This window comes from Diceros bicornis, chromosome 16 (genome assembly GCF_020826845.1).
Source record: "Diceros bicornis minor isolate mBicDic1 chromosome 16, mDicBic1.mat.cur, whole genome shotgun sequence".
In the NCBI taxonomy this organism is placed as follows: domain Eukaryota; kingdom Metazoa; phylum Chordata; class Mammalia; order Perissodactyla; family Rhinocerotidae; genus Diceros; species Diceros bicornis.
This window is the reverse complement of record NC_080755.1, coordinates 50,146,924-50,160,892: the sequence shown is the minus strand read 5'-3', so window position 1 is coordinate 50,160,892 and position 13,969 is coordinate 50,146,924. Positions and strand designations below refer to the sequence as shown.

At 42.1% G+C, this 13,969-nt stretch overlaps 1 protein-coding gene across 18 annotated transcripts in view; it reads right to left on the bottom strand.

The window, feature by feature from the left end:
* ZNF532 (zinc finger protein 532) overlaps positions 1 to 13,969 on the bottom strand; it is a 109,182-nt gene that overhangs the window by 83,670 nt on the left and 11,543 nt on the right. Inside the window, exon 1 of one of the 18 annotated variants that reach the window (XM_058557230.1) lies at positions 5,205 to 5,286. The exons of 16 other annotated variants lie outside the window; for them this stretch is intronic. The gene's annotated coding sequence lies outside the window, so the exon portion shown is untranslated. One more of the 18 variants, XM_058557232.1, reaches the window with a different exon arrangement.

Here is a 13,969-nt window from a genome sequence, read left to right as displayed (position 1 = left end):
GGCACGGATGTCAGCCCAGGGCCAATCTTCCTCAGCAAAAAGAGGACTATTGGCATCAGATGTTAGCTCAGAGCTGGTCTTCCTCACAAAAAAAAAAAAAAAAAAATGCCAAGGAGTGTCTGAAAAATAAGGAAGACTTCAAGTCTAATGGAAATGAAGTGAGTAAAAGGAGCATCAAACTGCAGAAAAGGCAAATGATTAATTAATTCCTCAGGGAAGAATAAGGAGGTAAGTACTCTTACAGCAAATTAATACCCAGAACGACCATGGTTTATGGGATTTGATTAGTAAGAATATTTTCTTCACTTATTTTATTATTTAAACCCTTCCCAAACAGAAGAAAGGCTTTCAATAACGAAAATCACATATTTATGCTTCTTTGCAAAAGTGCTGAGAATGATAAACGACGGACTATAATAACAAGAAGACGACAGCAATCGACTAAGAAGGTACTGGCAAGACGGAGATGGGTGATGGAGCATCTCTTTTTTCTCTCTAAAGGGTTTGAGTTTGAAACCAGAGGCAATGGTTCTTCTTTCTATCACACTAACAAAGACAGCAAATACAGGACAAGAGAAAAGCCACAATAAACCCGGTGAACATTTTAAGGGCTTTCCTGAAGGATCAGGATCTTCTGGGACCACGCAGTTGATCCACAGTTCAGTAAAAACGTGTCACCATTCTACCCCACGCAATCACTGCTCTCTCTGGCTTACACACATGAGAAGCAAAAGCCAAACCCTTTAAAGATAAACAAAACATTAAAGCCAACCATTTCACAGCTAAGCCAGGTCTTCGAGCAGTTCTAATATATTAAGTAATCAGCACTTAGGTCCAAAAATGTATACAGTTTCCCAATTATCTTATTTCTGAAAGCTAACCATTAACCTACTTCATAATAGGAAGATTCCTTAATGCCGAAAGTTCACAGAACCTTCTGATTATTCTTTTTTTTCTTTGAAGTACAAACCAGAAGTGGCTAACCGGCAATAACCACCTTGCTCTCCGTTTATTGACAAGCATTCCTTAAGGCTTTCTGTGTACTGAGCACCACAACGACGGGTCAAGAATCTCACCATTTCATCCACAGCAGCAGAATCTTGAGTTCTTCTGGATGAGTTCTGCTGCAGTCGTGGCATCCCACCTCCTCTGTCGCTTTCACACCCCATTAAGGGACCTTCCAGCCAACATAATCCGTTAGATTCAAAATCTCTATGTGAATATTCCCCTAGAATCTCCCTTAACTTCAATACTTGAAGGTAGCATCTTCACAGCTTTATTTAGCCAACAAGCCACCATCTATTCAAACTCACTCTCTTTGTTCCTGGATTTTTAAAACATTTTTATAAGAGTAGTATATGCTCTTTGCCAACACTCTAAAACTCAGAAGTGGGGCCAGCCCCTTGGCATAGCAGTTAAGTGTGCGCACTCCGCTGCTGGCAGCCCGGGTTTGGATCCCGGGCGTGCACCGACGCACCGCTTGTCCGGCCGTGCTGAGGCTGCGTCCCACATACAGCAACTAGAAGGATGTGCAACTGTGACATACAACTATCTACTGGGGCTTTGGGGAGAAAAAAAAAAAGGAGGAGGATTGGCAATAGATGTTAGCTCAGAGCCGGTCTTCCTCAGCAAAAAGAGGAGGATTAGCATGGATGTTAGCTCAGGGATGATCTTCCTCACCAAAAAAAAAAAAAGGCTTTTTTACATTCAACAATATATCACAGGCATGTTTCCATGTCTGTGCATGTTTCCAACATGTCACAGACATATGTCCATGTTAATTCAACACATACATTTGTTCAAGTGTATCCTTTTTAGATTTTGATATTTTCCAAAGATATTTTGCCAAAGCAAGGAACCACAAGATAGACCTTCCTCCAAGAATTCTTGCAAAAATAAGAACACTATAAAAAATAACCTTTAAGACATACAGTGTTGAGTTTCACCCATTTGCTTTAAAATTCTGAAGATATATTTTTAACTCATGTGATAAAATGAAAGATGAGGGAAACAGAGACATTAAAATCATTTACTCATGCTCTTAAATCATACCCTTATGTTTAACATGTCTCAAAGAACAACTTTCATTCCATCCATCAAGAAACGACATATTCTTGATCTCACAGTAAACTAGGCTTGCCTATGGGTAAGCATTGATCCATATTTATTCACATGCCTGATGTTTCACTAGTCTTTTACTTTCATTTTCCTAAGGGATCTTACCCTGAAGGAAGTCTTATCTACAATAAACTACTTCCCTCATCTCAAGAAAAGAGTGAACCCAGAAGTTCATCAAACTTCAGGAGAAAGGGCAAACTGGTTTAGGCTGGCACTTAATATCATATCATGCTGAGATGAGAAAGAAAATGGTACGGTCAACAATATAAAAACGGTTGGGCAGAAAGACAAACGAGGTAGCTGGTCAACCTCCTAAGGCACCTTTAGTCAAACCTGTTATAAATAAATTCTTATTTTAAGTAAAAAGTCTTAAAACATATGCAAAAATACACACCAAAACCAAGTATAAGAAAATTTTTAACCCCATTTATATAGCATAATCTGTTTTATCTGGTGATTTTTAAATGTTCATAAGCACAAGGGTCCCAGGTCCCTCTAAAAAGGAAGGAATGAGCCATTTACCTACTAGGAGGGAGAGGTAGGAAGAGGAGGGAAGGAGGCAGAAAGAGGGCGGAATGGAGGGAACAGAACACGCATAGGAAGAGACATTCACAGTTAAAACGGTGGCTGGTGAGAACATAGGTCAAACAGCCGACCCTCGTCCCTCGGTATCCAGTACCCTCGTGGGACTGGTTCCAGGACCCCCGCGGATACCAAAATCCGAGGATGCTCAAGTCCCTTGTATAAAATGGCGTAGTATTTGCATACAAACTTCGCACATTCTCCTGTATACTTTAAATCACCCCTAGATTACTTATAATACCTAATACAATTTAAATGCTATGTAAACAGTTGCTATAGTGTATGTTTAGGGAATAGTGACAAGAAAAGAAAGTCTGTACATGTTCAGTACAGACGCAACCATCGTAGGCCTGACTATCCTCAGTTGGTTGAATCCGAGTATGCAGAACCCGCAGATGTGGAGAGCTGATTGTACTTGATACGTAATTCATATTATACTTTTCATTACATTTTAAATTTCTCAGGAAAGAGAGGAGGGGAGAGAGAGAGGAATTCCTTTAACAGGGCAATTCAGAGTCACGGAGATTTCAGCAAGCAGATACCAGGTACAGTCAAAGATCCAAAAAACAACTATAAGTCGTTAAAGAGCTAATAACCACACTTCCAGTGAAAAAGAGCAGAGAAGAAATTGGAGTCCTAGACATAGCAACTGCCCTCCGGGTAGAAGGAAGGCAAATGTTTGGATAAGCCCAGGTTGTAACAGTTAGGTACTGACAAGGGCACTTAATTTTCCTGAGGAGTTTATATTTCTCAAGCACCTGCTTCACTTCTGGAAAAATGTCCTATTAAGTAGAATGTACAAGTTAATGTGAGTGCTGTTTTCTTAATAACTATGTTACAGAAAAAGTAAGAGACGCAGGGCCGGCCCCGTGGCTTAGCGGTTAAGTGCGCGCACTCCGCTGCTGGCGGCCCGGGGTTCGGATCCCGAGCGCGCACCAACACACCGCTCCTCCGGCCATGCTGAGGCCGTGTCCCACGTACAGCAACTAGAAGGATGTGCAGCTATGACATACAACTATCTACTGGGGCTTAGGGAGAAAAAAAATAAAATTATAAAAAAAAAAAAGTAAAAGATATATGTGAAGAGGCAAGTAAAAGTAATACGAAGAAAAAGTGAAAGATATAACACATGGATGTACGTTAACGTGGCTCAAGAAAGAAAACCCGACGGATGCAGGGTGTAACATCTTTATTTGTGGCTGCTACCTGGAAACCTGGAGCCTAGGAAGAGTTTATTCACTTCTCCCAGCTAACCTCAGAGCTTTTAACTCTTATGTGTTACCTAAATGCTCGGGAAGAAGGAAAGGAAAAGCAAGAAAAGGGAAAATATGGTCCACAATGTGCTGAAGACACGGGAACAAGAGAAGGAAAAGTTTGAATCATATGCATTCTCATTTTTAAAGAGAAAACTGAAATGAAAACATTTGATTTCATATTTACAAAATTAGAAAACACGTGATACTGAGCCATGATAGGGTACATTCAAAATGGTTCCTACTTGCACATGGCGTTAACTGATTTATAATTGATTTTCACTTGTTTGGTAAAATCACATGCAAGTTCCAAAATGCCCAATTTTTCACATTTTCCTCTATTAATGAACTACCTAGGAGTTTTATCCTGAGTCTGCTTATATAAAATTAAATATCCCATGAAGATTGTGTTTTATTATCCAAATGACTAAATTCCTTTAAAATATATTGAGTTTTCATAACTTGTATCAGAGCATAATCCCAGAAAACCCTTTATAGAAAGACATAAAGGTCTGCCCTTTCAATGTTCTGATTTCGCAGAGAAGAGGCCATCCACAGAAGGACAACCAGAACAGTGGAGCGGTAAGAAATCATTTTTGAAAGCATAGCACTAACCTAACAAAAAGATCGTTTGCGGAGGGCTCCTTTAATTTCAAAGCCCTGCTCAAAGGCAAATCAATTTGCATGGGATTCTACTCCTCCCACCCCTGTGGGACTCGGGGTAAAGCAACTTTCACAAAGCTGGCTGCCTCAGTCACTTCCTCAGGAAGTGGGACTAACCACAGCTCACCCCCCGCTCAGCGTGGTCTCCGGCATTCACAGAGGGACTGGGATTGGGAAGAGGACACATTCACCACAACTAGCAATACTGGCTAGTCCCGCATGACACAGACACTCCCTCGCGCTTAAGCCTGGGGGCTCCGCTTTGCTTTGTGGTTTCTGGTTGAGGCCCAGGCGGAAGGTGACGGATCCACATTGCTGCAGCAGACCAGACAGTTTCTTTATCTCCCTCTTCTCCCACCAGATCAACTCACCGACCCAAAGCACATGAGACACAGGGTGCTGGATCACCCTGTGACTAAACCTGCATCAAACACACCCAAATTAAGCAACTCCAGTCAATCCACATAACCAAGGTTTTCTTTTTCTTGCTCAAGAGTCAAAAATAGAATTGTGCTGACCTGCCACGAATGCTAAGGTTCTCAACAATGGAGTATCTACTTACTGAATATACAAAGCTTCCAAAAATACCTGTTCCGTATTTTTCTTTAGAAAGCAGAATGTAATCTAAAGGGCAGGACAGCCCTCAGGTTAGCATTCCAAAATGATGGCTCTGCTAGAAAAGCTCCAACACAGAAGTAAGAGTTTACTAAACACCAAACCACTGCACACAGATCTGAGCAGCGAGTGAGGTTCTGCCTGGAGCCTCCTCAGCCCCTCCCTGCTCACCAACTAGGTTATGGAATAAACCGCCTAACCCGGCTATCAGAACCCGGTTATCTGGCTGTGAGTTCTGCCTAGGGCCGTCCTTCATTTCACCTCCAAGAATGCCTACGGGAACCAGGTAATCTATCTAGGCTGACCATCTCTGCTGATATCTGGTATGTGACAGTAAAAAGGTGCTCCAGGCAAGGGCTTGTCCAGACACCGAGTTCACAGTTAATGCAAGAAAACCTTCAGCCAAGGAGATTACTACAGATTCTCTCTCCAAAAGCACTCCCACAACCAATAAACTCTTCAAGTCCAGAAAGAAAAAACCTGCTCTTTCCTTAGTTATTCCCAAAGAAAAAGGGCAAGGATCCTATTTGTTGTTTCTGGACATGTCATTGATCTTAGGGCACAGGGGCAATGCTTTAAACCAAAGAAATAAAATCTTCCAAAGTGAGGGGTATCTGTATAAAAATGTTTGGTGCAGAGTTATTTGTGATAAAGACATGTGTCCCATAACAACGTTTCAGTCAACAATGGACTGCATATACGACGGTGGTCCATAAGCCTAGGTGTGTAGCAGGCTCTATCATCTAGATTTGGCTAAGTACACTCTATGATGTTCATACAACAAAATCACCTAACAACCCATTTCTCAGACGTATCCCTGTCGTTAAACGATGCACGACTATACTGGAAAATGTGTAAATGTCTATCAATAGGGAAATGATTAAATCGATTTTATGGTACATCCTTTTTTTTAAATTGTGATATACATAAAATTTACCATCTTAACCATGTTTAAGTGTACAGTTCAAAAGTGTTAAATACATTCACACTGTTTACGGCACATCCTTTTTATGGAGTACTATACAGTCATTAAAAGTGAGGTAGAGCTGTTATAGATACTGACATGGAACAATCAAGATACACCATTTAGAGAAAAAAATCATGTTATAAAACAATACATAAACTACATTAAAATTAAAAAGAAAAACAAGCATATCACATTTTATATGTTTATTGATATATAAAATTTATAGATACATAAAATTCATAGACAGGCTCAGAAGGATGCACACCAAACATTTTGACACTTGAATCTAGAAAGAGCAGCGGAGGGAGGACAGGGGGAAAATGTTTTTCAAAGTTCATCCACATAACTGTAGGTTTGCATTTTCAAAATCTCGTATCTACAGGGAAATGGGTGGAAGTTTAAATTTCCTACGAACTTAGGGATAGTCAAAAATCATCAATCTTGGGGGCCGGCCCTGTGGCTTAGTGGTTGAGTGCTCACGCTCCACTGCTGGCGGCCCAGGTTCGGATCCCGGGCGCGCACTGATGTACGACTTGTCCGGCCATGATGAGGCCGCGTCCCACATACAGCAACTAGAAGGATGTGCAGCTATGACATACAACTATCTACTGGGGCTTTGAGGAGAAAAAGGGGAAAAAAAGGAGGAGGATTGGCAATAGATGTTAGCTCAGGGCCAGTCTTCCTCAGCAAAAAGAGGAGGATTGGCGTGGATGATCTTCCTCACACACACAAAAAAAATCATCAATCTTGGCAATTCTGTCAAAGGTACTTTTGTACAAGCTCTATTTCCTATTGGATATACATTCTTTTAACTAAAAGGCCCTTGTGCTGGCAATTTACTAAGTCGTCAATGAGTTTATGGAAATACTGAAAGGGTCTGGGCTATGAACTTCAGGAAAATTTATTACAGCCTCTGCCTGAAGTGGGTTATTTAAAATAGTTTCACGATGAGAAAGCAAGAAAAAAATTTCTAAATTTCTTCACTATTAGTTGGAAATAAACACTTTTTTTTTTTTAATGAAGCATGTTTGGTGAACTCCAATATTTTAAAACTAAGAAATCACTTACCCATTTAAGTACTAAAAAACAAAGGATTCCTGGTTTAGGAGTAAACCTCATAAACGCTTTAGAAGTATTCCGTTGGCATTTTATAAATACCACTCTTTTTAGTAGCATCTCTACAATTCTAGCTTGAAGCAAAGTATAGATTTTCTAAATTAGAAGTCATATTTTGAGTATAGAAAGAACTTCAAAGTAATTTTCCTTTGTCATTTGAATAAGACTTCTAAATTTCTGCACTTAAATCCTAAATCCTGCACAGAAGCTTTTGTCCCCGAAATGCTCCAAACTAGCATCTCTATTTGCTGTTTCTTCTCATTCATTTCACCAGCAACTTTTTCTTATTTTAAATACTAAATTTAAAATATTCACAAACATTTTGGAGACACCCAGCATTAGAAAACAGGGAAGAGAAAACTGAAGGCTTCCTGCACTTCTCTGGGGATTTCACAGTTCAACGACGCTTGCTTGCTTCCCTCCAAGGTCTTCCTTTTGGAATTTTTACTACCCAAAGTTTTGAAGTATCATCCTTGCTACAAAGCTTTAAGTCAGCGATTCTCAACTGGGGCAATTTTGCCCCACCTCCACCACCACCACCAATATTTAGCAATGTCCAGAGACATTTTTCGTTGTTACAACTTGGTGAGGGGTGAGGGGTGCTACAGGCATCCAGTGGGTAGTGAGGAGAGGCCACAGATGCTGCTCAACATTCTACAATGCACAGGACAGCCCCCACAACAAAGAACTACCTAGCCCCAAATGTCAGTAGTGCTAAGGCTGAAAAACCCTGCTCTAAGTGAACAGAGACTCTCCCCTTATCACTCTGTCCTCCTCCCACCAAGACCTAATCCTCCTAAAACCACGATAAAGCTGCTCCCCCCAGTCATCCACACCAGAGCCTTCTCCTAGCACAGAGATGGCGGCAAGTCCCTGCTCCAGCTCAGCCCTGCCCCTCCTCTCCCACCAGTGAGGGAGGTGTGGACAACACTGTTCCGTGCACGGTTATCACAACTGTTCTTATACCCCAAAAATGACGCCATCACCTAAGCATTAAACAACTCTCACCAGATACCAGTCTCACTTAAAACATTTTTGGAATTACGAAATGTAGTACTTTCATTTATAAAATACGACTGAGCACATCTCCCAAGGTTATCATTCACAGCATGCCTACGGGCTGCTGACTTTAAAAATAAACTCATTTAAAAGTTCTCTTCCGGGAGTAGACAGAAATACATAGAGAAAGAGAATTAATTACGTCATTTCATCAATCGTTATTTTATATTAAAAGCAAGAGAATGGAGGAAGCTCTCCTCATACTCTTCACAAGGCCCTCTCTCATTTTTCATTAGTCATTTCATCAGAGTCAATCAACAGCATGGAATGATGTTCACCCAGGAACGCTCCTCCTGTTTGTAAACTTTTCACCAAGAAGGGGGAAGAAGGGATTCTACAGTCTAGGAATTTGGGAAATCCTGGGTTAAATACACACACACACACACATACAGGTTTCTTTTCTCAAAGCTTCTCTGAACTTTCAAGAGCTAATGTGAATTTCCAAGGTGAATCTTCATTATGGGGATCCAGGGCTGGGAGCACTATCCAAGCTTATTTGATGCTGGAAGCTTTCAGGGTGAGACATCCTCAGGACACACTTGAAACAAGGTTTAAGTAATTATTCTCATTGGCAGGTGGTCTTAGGAAATAGGAGCGCATTCTGGAGTACACTGTGAGGCAGTAGAGTGTGAGATGCTTCCTGTCCATTTTTCTGAACAACTCCGTGTTTTTCTTGCTCGTTTCTCTCCAGGGTCACCTCTCCATCAACCAAAGATGACTTAAGGAAAGAACAAGAGAACAAATCTCCCAATACGGAGGAGGAATAATAAAAAGGTATTTCTAAAGGGGCTCTGCCTTAACTTTAATGCCACAAAAATGATCATAAAAACACTGGTTGGGGGCTGGCCCCATGGCCTAGTGGTTAAGTTCAGCGCACTCCGCTTTGGCAGCCCAGATTTGGTTCCTGGGCGCGGACCTACACCACTCATCAGTGGCCATGCTGTAGGGGAGGCTCACATACAAAACAGAGGAAGATTGGCACAGACGTTAGATCAGGGTGAATCTTCCTCAGCAAAAAAAAAAAAAAAAAAAAAAAAAGTTGTTTGGCTGGTTCTATAAGTATTGCCAAAAGGAGGCTATTTGTGTAGTAAAATGCACAGGCACACAAGTAGGCACACACATATACAGTAAAGGAAGAAAAATCAGGAAAGGGAGCAAGGTATCTCTTACAGTTTACCTATTTTCAGTAGCCAATAGTCACATCCATGTCATCGGGCAAGAAAGAAATACCTCATGGATCTTGACAATAGGAGAAATATTGGTTGACCCAGAAGCAGTGGCTTTGAACCTCAAAGATATTTGAGCCCACCACCAACTAGCTGTGGAAATGACACCTATAAACCACAGTACATTGTAGTGGTTAAAAGCATGAGCTTTGGAGTAAGGCAAATGGGAGTGAGTTCTGGTTCTTCCCTTTGAAAGTTACAAGATTCTGAACAAGTTACTTAACTGAAGTTCTTTAAACTTCTGATTTCTTGAGTATAAAATGGAGATAATAAGATCTACCTCATGAAGTTATTGCAAGGATTAAATGCAACAATCCAGGTAGGTGCTTACTACAATATCTGGAATATGATAAGAGCTTATTAATGTGAGTTATAACATCAAAACAAGGTCAGCAATAGGATTCTAGCACAGAGAAAGCCTTAGAAGGAATTAAGCCATAACTCGGATGCTCCCAAATAGGTGATGATAACAAGAAAGACGCCACCAGAGTTCCCAACCACCACACGGGATATATAATGAACATCCTTAACCTAAGTGCCTCTTGCAGAAAGGCAGTCCAGCAAGGTCTTCCAAGAAGCACAACAGATTCAGATTCCCAGGACAAATTTTTCCTATCCTCAACGATCTGAAATTAGAGCACCGTGTAACCAAAGAAGTTACAGCTAAATTTGAAACTCCAACAGGAGTCAACAATACCCTAATGCTCAAGATCAGAGGAACAGAAAAATTGTTTAATTCTGAGTCATCTAAATCAAAACCATTAAGGCCTAATTATTATTACTCAAGTGCTAAACTATTCCCCAAATTAACATTGGCCACATAAACCAGACTTGCATTTTGCCAAACGGAAACATACCTATGAGGGGCCCCAAATATACATACATACATGCATACACACACATACCTACCTACCTATGAGAGGCCTCAAATATACATGTACGTAGCCGTGACAGACCCTAAACATTAGGCTTGAACAATTCCTCCAGCCATTTGGCCAAATTTCCTACCTCCAGTCTCCCAGTCCAATGCATTACTCAGACATTCACCATTTGCTATGCATGTATGGAGCAAATACTGAAAGCTAAACAAATTGTTTTTGTGATTTTGGGTAAATAGAAAATAGAGAAACGGTTCCATTTCTAACTCAAAAGAGCTCACACACCTTGGCTAGTATACTGAAGAATAGAAAGGGTATAGACTTCAGGTTAGAGAGACCCAGCTATGAATGCCAGCTGCAACACTGACTGGCAACTTATTTGCTCATAAATTCATAAGCCTAGGCATATCTGTTCATCTCTCGGAGTCTCAAGTTCCTCAAGCATAAAATGGGTTAAGGCCACCCACTTGTCAGGGTTGCTATGAGGCCTAACCACTCAGAAACCCAAAAGTGGCTTCAAATAGACACAGTTTCCTCAGCTGCACTTTCCCACGGTGACCAAGTCAACCTTTAGCTAATCTTTCTTGGGTCTCTTTTTTCATCATTTCCTGGCTCAAAATCTCTGTCCTACCCAGAAAGCTATGCTCAGCATCCTCTGCACACATTTTCTTCTCGTGCCAAGTGTTAAGTTTTCCCATCATTTCCCTCCTCGGAACATCCTCCCCTTTTTGTCAAACTCTATCCCTCTCCTTTTTCACAATTCCACCCAAAATTTATCTTTATCAGAACCTCTACTTGGATCCAATCTTTCCTTTTTTGTATTCTTCCTCCCACTTCTACTCTTAGAATCCAAGTGAGCATGTCAGAAAATAGTGCTAAAAATTAAGGACACAAATTCAATTCGCTTATGGGTAAGTTATTTTCCGACATAATGAATAAAGGCAAAGCTACAGACTGCACTCCCAAAACACTGTAGTCATATAGCAACTCTGTGCTCTAGGCTACAGGAGAAGAGATGAAAGATGGGATGAAAATCTATCCCTACCACTGAAAAAACCAGCAGTTGATCAGCAATGTCATTTTCATATATGAACAAGAGCACACTCTAGAAAAAGGCAGCCCCTCCTCTCATTGCCTCCTTTTTGCCTACAGCTTGTTAAACTTAGCTAGTAAACACACATAGCTCATTTCTCGTTGCCTTTACTCATTCACTCAATGGTTCTGCTGATGTCTGAACAAGGCAGCCACCAGATTTTTCTCCTACAATGACATTCTCTAAAAAGCATCACGTTGTGAAACAAGGAATGCCTTAACTAGACACTAGAGATAGCTAACGCTGTATGGGATTTGCCTTTATGACCTATTGCAGTAGGCCCCTTGGGGGATGTTTCACAAACCCACTGAAAACTACTGTCACCCATTTAGGGTCAGCAGTAACCCTGCCCTCCAAGCCACAGCTGATTAGACCAGGACCAGTTCGATTTTTGGTCTTGAGAACTGGATGTAGGACTGAAGAATACAGGCGATGTCCACCAGTATATAAATGAGGACACGGAAGAATAGGGGCTGTGGGGCAGCCATATTAGCCACGGGCACAGGAAGGAGAATGCAGTTCTACCAAGGGAGAGGCACAAAGAGACAACCGAAGACGCGGCCCTGAACAGAGTGCAGAGTAAGCTTAGCACAACATGTCGTCTGAGCTCGTGGTTGCCAGTCCTCCTGGCAGCAGCCATGGCCTTGTAATCAGCTCCCTTTCTTTTGGTCTTAGTTTGAACAGCTATGTCTTGCTCTTGTGTCCCATAAAGCCATGCAAATACCAAACAATCTAGTGTTTTAACGCCTTCCCATGTGAATCTTGCTTACAAGGAGCTACTGCTTCTCCCAATCCATACTCTTCACTCAGCCACCTGAGTAACAGGTGTCCTCAGCCACCACCCCCATGAAGGCTGCCACGGAAGGCTGGTTCTGATTCAGGTCTCCAGTGACCACTGGCACTGGTATCTCACACTGTCCTCAGTCACTCACCTCTTCACTCACTCTCTCCACAACCCTTCCGTAGGACTCTCTTACGAGCACACAAACCGTTCCCATCGATCGATTCCTGCTGTCCCGTACTTTCACACATCCATTTGTTCTGCCTCTTGCCTAGTTCACTAGACTTGTGACCACTGTCTTTGCTCTACCCTCTCCACATGTCTATCCGCCAAGTCTTTGACTCCTAACTTACCCTGACTCTTGGCATGCTCCAGTAAAGCTTCTGACTTACTACCCCACTACACTCTGAACTCACCTCCAACTCAGATTAACTTCCACAACTCCAACCCTGTTCACTAGGGCTGGCCCCACGGCCTTGCGCGTCCTGAACGCCCAGCCTTGTCCCTATTCCCCCAACCCCACCCCCCTTCCAGCAATCTATAACTCCAGAGCAGCCACAATCACAGGCACAGGGCAGACATTCTTACCATGCCAGGTACAGGATGCTGCGCAAAACAGGGAGCTGACGGATTTAACTGACAATTAATATTCAACATGCTGGATTCATATATTACAGAACTCTCAGTGTCCAGTGTCCAATAAGATCTAAAATCCAACTACGATTTCTATGAAATGGTGCTTTCTTGTGGAAAGATGGGGATGGTAAACTGTCTCATGTAACAGACATCATTTTATCCTTTCAGCTTATTTAATCAGTGTTCATTCCCACATTAAAAACCACACTAACAACTTTTTTGCCCAGTCTCTTACAGTTCAAACACATACACCAAACTCCCTCCTGAAACTCCACTTCTCCTTTGACTCAGACCCCAGGGTGACCTTCCCCAAGACATCTGGATCCAGAGACTGCAGGTGGTTGTCTTCCTTATGTGCTGGAGAAGCACGTGGTGTTGACTAGCCATTCTTCAATTCTGCTCTGTGAGGTGCTCAGCAGAACTCCTACTCTAAGGAAAAGTCACAAGTCACCCCGATTCCTTGTCAGGCATGGAGGCAGAAATGGTGGCAGCTATCAGCTCTGCGTTCTCGACTCTCATTAGATACTGAATCCCTGAACCAAACACGGCACAGTCACTCTTAAATGTTGATTTAAAGCCTGACAGTCTTCACGACAATGACTTACAATGGGCGCCTGTGCCATATTCCTCCTGGATCTAACCTCAGTGTTAGAATTATCCTGTCTACCTGTGAGACCACAGGCATCAGGGTGTCAAGATAATAAAGCTGGAGTAATGCAGGAACAGGAATAAACTGAGGATCCGGTGCACCCAGAAATCAGTGTTCATGCCAGAACTGTGACCAAAGACCAATTCTGACCCCATTTGCACTCACTGGCATCACATGCAAAGCCAGGGGGTGAGTCCCTGTAGAGTCGGACAAGGCTTGGAGAATCAGAGCACTTAGGAAGCAGAGGAAGCAGGTCCAAAACCAAGGGAAACAGTAGAGACCCTTGCTACTCAAAGTGTGGTCCATGGACCAGCAGATGACCGTCACCTGGGA